The following is a 7,287-nucleotide window of genomic DNA, read 5'->3' as shown; positions in this document are numbered from 1 at the left end:
ACCGTTATGAAACAAAACCAAGCGCTTCACCTTTTTAGCAATTTAAGCCTAACGTTTACCAACGCTACGAAACAAATCCAAGCGTTTCACCTTTTAGCAATTTAAGCCAAACGTTTTCAAACGTTACGAAACAAATCCAAATTTTTCACCTTTTTAGCGATTTAAGTCAAACGTTTCCAAACTTTACGAAACAAAACCAAACGTTTAAAAAGTTACGAAACACATCCAAACGTTTCACATTTTTAGCGATTTAATCAAAACCCTTAAAAACGTTACGAAAAAAAACCAAACGTTTCACCTTTTTAGAAATTTAAGCAAAACGTTTACAAACGGTACGAAATTTCAATCGTTTGACCTTTTTAGTAATTTAAGCCAAACGTATACAAACGTTACGAAACAAATCCAAAAGTTTAACGTTTTTAGCGATTTAAGCCAAACGTTTACAAACGTTACGAAACAAATCCAAATGTTTCCCCATTTTAGCGATTTAAGCCAAACGTTTAATACGTTACGAAACAAATCCACACGTTTCACCTTTTTAGCGATTTAAGCCAAACCTTTACAAAAGTTACGAAACAAAACCAAGTGTTTCACCTTTTTATCAATTTAAGCCAAACGTTAACAAACTTTACGAAACAAGTCCAAATATTTCACCGTTTTAGCAATTCAAGCCAAACGTTTACAAACGGTACGAAACAAATCCAAACGTTTCACCTTTTTAGGGATTTAAGCCAAACATTTACAAACGTTGCGAAACAAAATCAAACTTTTCACCCTTTTAGCAATTTAAGCCATACGTTTACAAACGTTACGAAACAAATCCAATTGTTTCACCTTTTTAGCGATTTAAGCCAAACATTTACAAAAGTTACGAAACAAATCCAAATGTTTCACCTTTTTAGAGATTTAAGCCAAACATTTACAAACGTTACGAAACAAAACCAAACATTTCACCTTTTTAGCGATTTAAGCCAAACGTTTACAAACGTTACGAAACAAAACCAAATGTTTAGAACGTTACGAAACAAATCCAAACGTTTACAAACGGTACGAAACAAATCCAAGCGTTTCAACTTTTTAACAATTTAAGCCAAACGTTTACAAACGTTACAAAACAGAACCAAGCGTTTCACCTTTTTAGCAATTTAAACCAAACGTTTAAAACGCTACGAAACAAATCTAAACGTTTCACATTTTTAGCAATTTAAGCCAAACGTTTACAAACGTTACAAGACAAATCCAAATGTTTCACCTTTTTAGAAATTAAACCAAATGTTTACAAACGTTACAAAATAAATCCAAACATTTTACCTTTTTAGCGATTTAAGCCGAACGTTTACAAACGTTAGGAAACGAAACCAAACGTTTCACCTTTTTTGCGATTCAAGCCAAACATTTTCAAACGTTACGGAATAAATCCAAACGTTTCACCTTTTTAGCGATTTAAGCCAAACGTTTACAAACGTTAAGAAATAAATCTAAATGTTTTACCTTTTTAGCGATTTAAGCCAAACGCTTACGAACGTAACAAAACAAATCCAAACATTTAAAATTTTACAAAACAAATCCAAACATTTAAAATTTTACAAAACAAATCCAACAGTTTCACCTTTTTAGCGATTTAAGCCGAACGTTTACAAATGCTACGAAACAAATCCAAATATTTCACCTTTTTAGCGATTTAAGCCAAACGTTTACAAAAGCTACAAAACAAATCCAAACGTGTCACCTTTTTAGCAATTTAAGCCAAACTTTTACAAAAGCTACGAAACAAATCCAAACGTTTTATCTTTTTAGCGATTTAAGGCAAATGTTTACAAACGTTACAAAATAAATACAAACGTTTCATATTTTTAGCGATATAAGCCGAACGTTTACAAACGTTACGAAAAAACCAAACGCTTAAAACGTTACGAAACAAATCCAAACGTTTCGCCTTTTTAGAAATTTAAGCCAAACGTTTACAAAGATTATGAAACAAATACAAGCATTTCACCTTTTTAGAAATTTAAGCCAAATGTTTACAAAAGTTACGAAATTTAAAACCTTTCACCTTTTTAGCGATTTAAGCCAAACGTATACAAATGTTACGAAACAAATCCAAACGTTTCACCTTTTTAGCTATTTAAGCCAAACGTTTACAAACGTTACGAAACAAATCCAAACGTTACCCCAATTTAGCGATTTAAGCCAAACGTTTAAAACGTTACGAAATAAATCCAAATGTTTCACCTTTTTAGCGATTTAAGCCAAACATTTACAAACGCTACGAAACAAAACAAAGTGTTTCACCTTTTTAGCAATTTAAGCCAAACGTTTACAAACATTACGAAACAAATCCAAGTGTTTCACCTTTTTAGAAATTTAAGCCAAACGTTTACAAACGTTACGAAACAAATCCAAATGTTTCACCTTTTTAGCGATTTAAGCCAAAACGTTTAACAAGTTACGAAACACATCCAAACGTTTCACATTTTTAGCGATATAAGCAAAACCCTTAAAACCGTTATGAAACAAAACCAAGCGCTTCACCTTTTTAGCAATTTAAGCCTAACGTTTACCAACGCTACGAAACAAATCCAAGCGTTTCACCTTTTAGCAATTTAAGCCAAACGTTTTCAAACGTTACGAAACAAATCCAAATTTTTCACCTTTTTAGCGATTTAAGTCAAACGTTTCCAAACTTTACGAAACAAAACCAAACGTTTAAAAAGTTACGAAACACATCCAAACGTTTCACATTTTTAGCGATTTAATCAAAACCCTTAAAAACGTTACGAAATAAAACCAAACGTTTCACCTTTTTAGAAATTTAAGCAAAACGTTTACAAACGGTACGAAATTTCAATCGTTTGACCTTTTTAGTAATTTAAGCCAAACGTATACAAACGTTACGAAACAAATCCAAAAGTTTAACGTTTTTAGCGATTTAAGCCAAACGTTTACAAACGGTAAGAAACAAATCCAAACGTTTCACCTTTTTAGAGATTTAAGCCAAACATTTACAAACGTTGCGAAACAAAATCAAAATTTTCACCCTTTTAGCAATTTAAGCCATACGTTTACAAACGTTACGAAACAAATCCAATTGTTTCACCTTTTTAGCGATTTAAGCCAAACATTTACAAACGTTACGAAACAAATCCAAATGTTTCACCTTTTTAGAGATTTAAGCCAAACATTTACAAACGTTACGAAACAAAACCAAACATTTCACCTTTTTAGCGATTTAAGCCAAACGTTTACAAACGTTACGAAACAAAACCAAATGTTTAGAACGTTACGAAACAAATCCAAACGTTTACAAACGTTACGAAACAAATCCAAGCGTTTCAACTTTTTAGCAATTTAAGCCAAACGTTTACATACGTTACGAAACAAAACCAAGCGTTTCACCTTTTTAGCAATTTAAACCAAACGTTTAAAACGCTACGAAACAAATCTAAACGTTTCACATTTTTAGCAATTTAAGCCAAACGTTTACAAACGTTACAAGACAAATCCAAATGTTTCACTTTTTTAGAAATTAAACCAAATGTTTACAAACGCTACAAAATAAATCCAAACATTTTATCTTTTTAGCGATTTAAGCCGAACGTTTACAAACGTTACGAAACGAAACCAAACGTTTCACCTTTTTTGCGATTCAAGGCAAACATTTTCAAACGTTACGGAATAAATCCAAACGTTTCACCTTTTTAGCGATTTAAGCCAAACGTTTACAAACGTTAAGAAATAAATCTAAACGTTTTACCTTTTTAGCGATTTAAGCCAAACGCTTACGAACGTAACAAAACAAATCCAAACATTTAAAATTTTACAAAACAAATCCAAACATTTACAATTTTACAAAACAAATCCAACAGTTTCACCTTTTTAGCGATTTAAGCCGAACGTTTACAAAGGCTACGAAACAAATCCAAATATTTCACTTTTTTAGCGATTTAAGCCAAACGTTTACAACGTTACGAAACAAATCCAAGCGTTTCAACTTTTTAGCAAATTAAGCCAAACGTTTACAAACGTTACGAAACAAAATCAACCATTTCACCTTTTTAGCAATTTAGACCAAACATTTAAAATGTAACGAAACAAATCTAAACGTTTCACATTTTCAGCTATTTAAGCCAAACGTTTACAAACGTTACGAGATAAATCCAAATGTTTCACCTTTTAAGCGATTTAAGCCAAACCTTTACAAAGGTTATGAAACAAAACCAAACGTTTCACCTTTTTAGCGATTTAAGCCAAACTTTTACAAAAGCTACAAAACAAATCCAAACGTGTCACCTTTTTAGCAATTTAAGCCAAACTTTTACATACGTTACGAAACAAATCCAAACGTTTTATCTTTTTAGCGATTTAAGGCAAATGTTTACAAACGTTACAAAATAAATACAAACGTTTCATATTTTTAGCGATATAAGCCGAACGTTTACAAACGTTACGAAAAAAACCAAACGTTTAAAACGTTACGAAACAAATCCAAACGTTTCGCCTTTTTAGAAATTTAAGCCAAACGTTTACAAAGATTATGAAACAAATACAAGCATTTCACCTTTTTAGAAATTTAAGCCAAATGTTTACAAAAGTTACGAAATTTAAAACCTTTCACCTTTTTAGCGATTTAAGCCAAACGTATACAAATGTTACGAAACAAATCCAAACGTTTCACCTTTTTAGCTATTTAAGCCAAACGTTTACAAACGTTACGAAACAAATCCAAACGTTACCCCAATTTAGCGATTTAAGCCAAACGTTTAAACGTTACGAAATAAATCCAAATGTTTCACCTTTTTAGCGATTTAAGCCAAACATTTACAAACGCTACGAAACAAAACAAAGTGTTTCACCTTTTTAGCAATTTAAGCCAAACGTTTACAAACATTACGAAACAAATCCAAGTGTTTCACCTTTTTAGAAATTTAAGCCAAACGTTTACAAACGTTACGAAACAAATCCAAATGTTTCACCTTTTTAGCGATTTAAGCCAAAACGTTTAACAAGTTACGAAACACATCCAAACGTTTCACATTTTTAGCGATATAAGCAAAACCCTTAAAACCGTTATGAAACAAAACCAAGCGCTTCACCTTTTTAGCAATTTAAGCCTAACGTTTACCAACGCTACGAAACAAATCCAAGCGTTTCACCTTTTAGCAATTTAAGCCAAACGTTTTCAAACGTTACGAAACAAATCCAAATTTTTCACCTTTTTAGCGATTTAAGTCAAACGTTTCCAAACTTTACGAAACAAAACCAAACGTTTAAAAAGTTACGAAACACATCCAAACGTTTCACATTTTTAGCGATTTAATCAAAACCCTTAAAAACGTTACGAAATAAAACCAAACGTTTCACCTTTTTAGAACTTTAAGCAAAACGTTTACAAACGGTACGAAATTTCAATCGTTTGACCTTTTTAGTAATTTAAGCCAAACGTATACAAACGTTACGAAACAAATCCAAAAGTTTAACGTTTTTAGCGATTTAAGCCAAACGTTTACAAACGGTAAGAAACAAATCCAAACGTTTCACCTTTTTAGAGATTTAAGCCAAACATTTACAAACGTTGCGAAACAAAATCAAAATTTTCACCCTTTTAGCAATTTAAGCCATACGTTTACAAACGTTACGAAACAAATCCAATTGTTTCACCTTTTTAGCGATTTAAGCCAAACATTTACAAACGTTACGAAACAAATCCAAATGTTTCACCTTTTTAGAGATTTAAGCCAAACATTTACAAACGTTACGAAACAAAACCAAACATTTCACCTTTTTAGCGATTTAAGCCAAACGTTTACAAACGTTACGAAACAAAACCAAATGTTTAGAACGTTACGAAACAAATCCAAACGTTTACAAACGTTACGAAACAAATCCAAGCGTTTCAACTTTTTAGCAATTTAAGCCAAACGTTTACATACGTTACGAAACAAAACCAAGCGTTTCACCTTTTTAGCAATTTAAACCAAACGTTTAAAACGCTACGAAACAAATCTAAACGTTTCACATTTTTAGCAATTTAAGCCAAACGTTTACAAACGTTACAAGACAAATCCAAATGTTTCACTTTTTTAGAAATTAAACCAAATGTTTACAAACGTTACAAAATAAATCCAAACATTTTATCTTTTTAGCGATTTAAGCCGAACGTTTACAAACGTTACGAAACGAAACCAAACGTTTCACCTTTTTTGCGATTCAAGGCAAACATTTTCAAACGTTACGGAATAAATCCAAACGTTTCACCTTTTTAGCGATTTAAGCCAAACGTTTACAAACGTTAAGAAATAAATCTAAACGTTTTACCTTTTTAGCGATTTAAGCCAAACGCTTACGAACGTAACAAAACAAATCCAAACATTTAAAATTTTACAAAACAAATCCAAACATTTACAATTTTACAAAACAAATCCAACAGTTTCACCTTTTTAGCGATTTAAGCCGAACGTTTACAAAGGCTACGAAACAAATCCAAATGTTTCACCTTTTTAGCGATTTAAGCCAAACGTTTACAACGTTACGAAACAAATCCAAGCGTTTCAACTTTTTAGCAAATTAAGCCAAACGTTTACAAACGTTACGAAACAAAATCAACCATTTCACCTTTTTAGCAATTTAGACCAAACATTTAAAATGTAACGAAACAAATCTAAACGTTTCACATTTTCAGCTATTTAAGCCAAACGTTTACAAACGTTACGAGATAAATCCAAATGTTTCACCTTTTAAGCGATTTAAGCCAAACCTTTACAAAGGTTATGAAACAAAACCAAACGTTTCACCTTTTTAGCGATTTAAGCCAAACTTTTACAAAAGCTACAAAACAAATCCAAACGTGTCACCTTTTTAGCAATTTAAGCCAAACTTTTACATACGTTACGAAACAAATCCAAACGTTTTATCTTTTTAGCGATTTAAGGCAAATGTTTACAAACGTTACAAAATAAATACAAACGTTTCATATTTTTAGCGATATAAGCCGAACGTTTACAAACGTTACGAAAAAAACCAAACGTTTAAAACGTTACGAAACAAATCCAAACGTTTCGCCTTTTTAGAAATTTAAGCCAAACGTTTACAAAGATTATGAAACAAATACAAGCATTTCACCTTTTTAGAAATTTAAGCCAAATGTTTACAAAAGTTACGAAATTTAAAACCTTTCACCTTTTTAGCGATTTAAGCCAAACGTATACAAATGTTACGAAACAAATCCAAACGTTTCACCTTTTTAGCTATTTAAGCCAAACGTTTACAAACGTTACGAAACAAATCCAA

This window comes from Mercurialis annua, linkage group LG3 (genome assembly GCF_937616625.2).
Source record: "Mercurialis annua linkage group LG3, ddMerAnnu1.2, whole genome shotgun sequence".
In the NCBI taxonomy this organism is placed as follows: domain Eukaryota; kingdom Viridiplantae; phylum Streptophyta; class Magnoliopsida; order Malpighiales; family Euphorbiaceae; genus Mercurialis; species Mercurialis annua.
The sequence above is the reverse complement of the archived record's forward strand: the minus strand, read 5'-3'. Positions refer to the sequence as shown.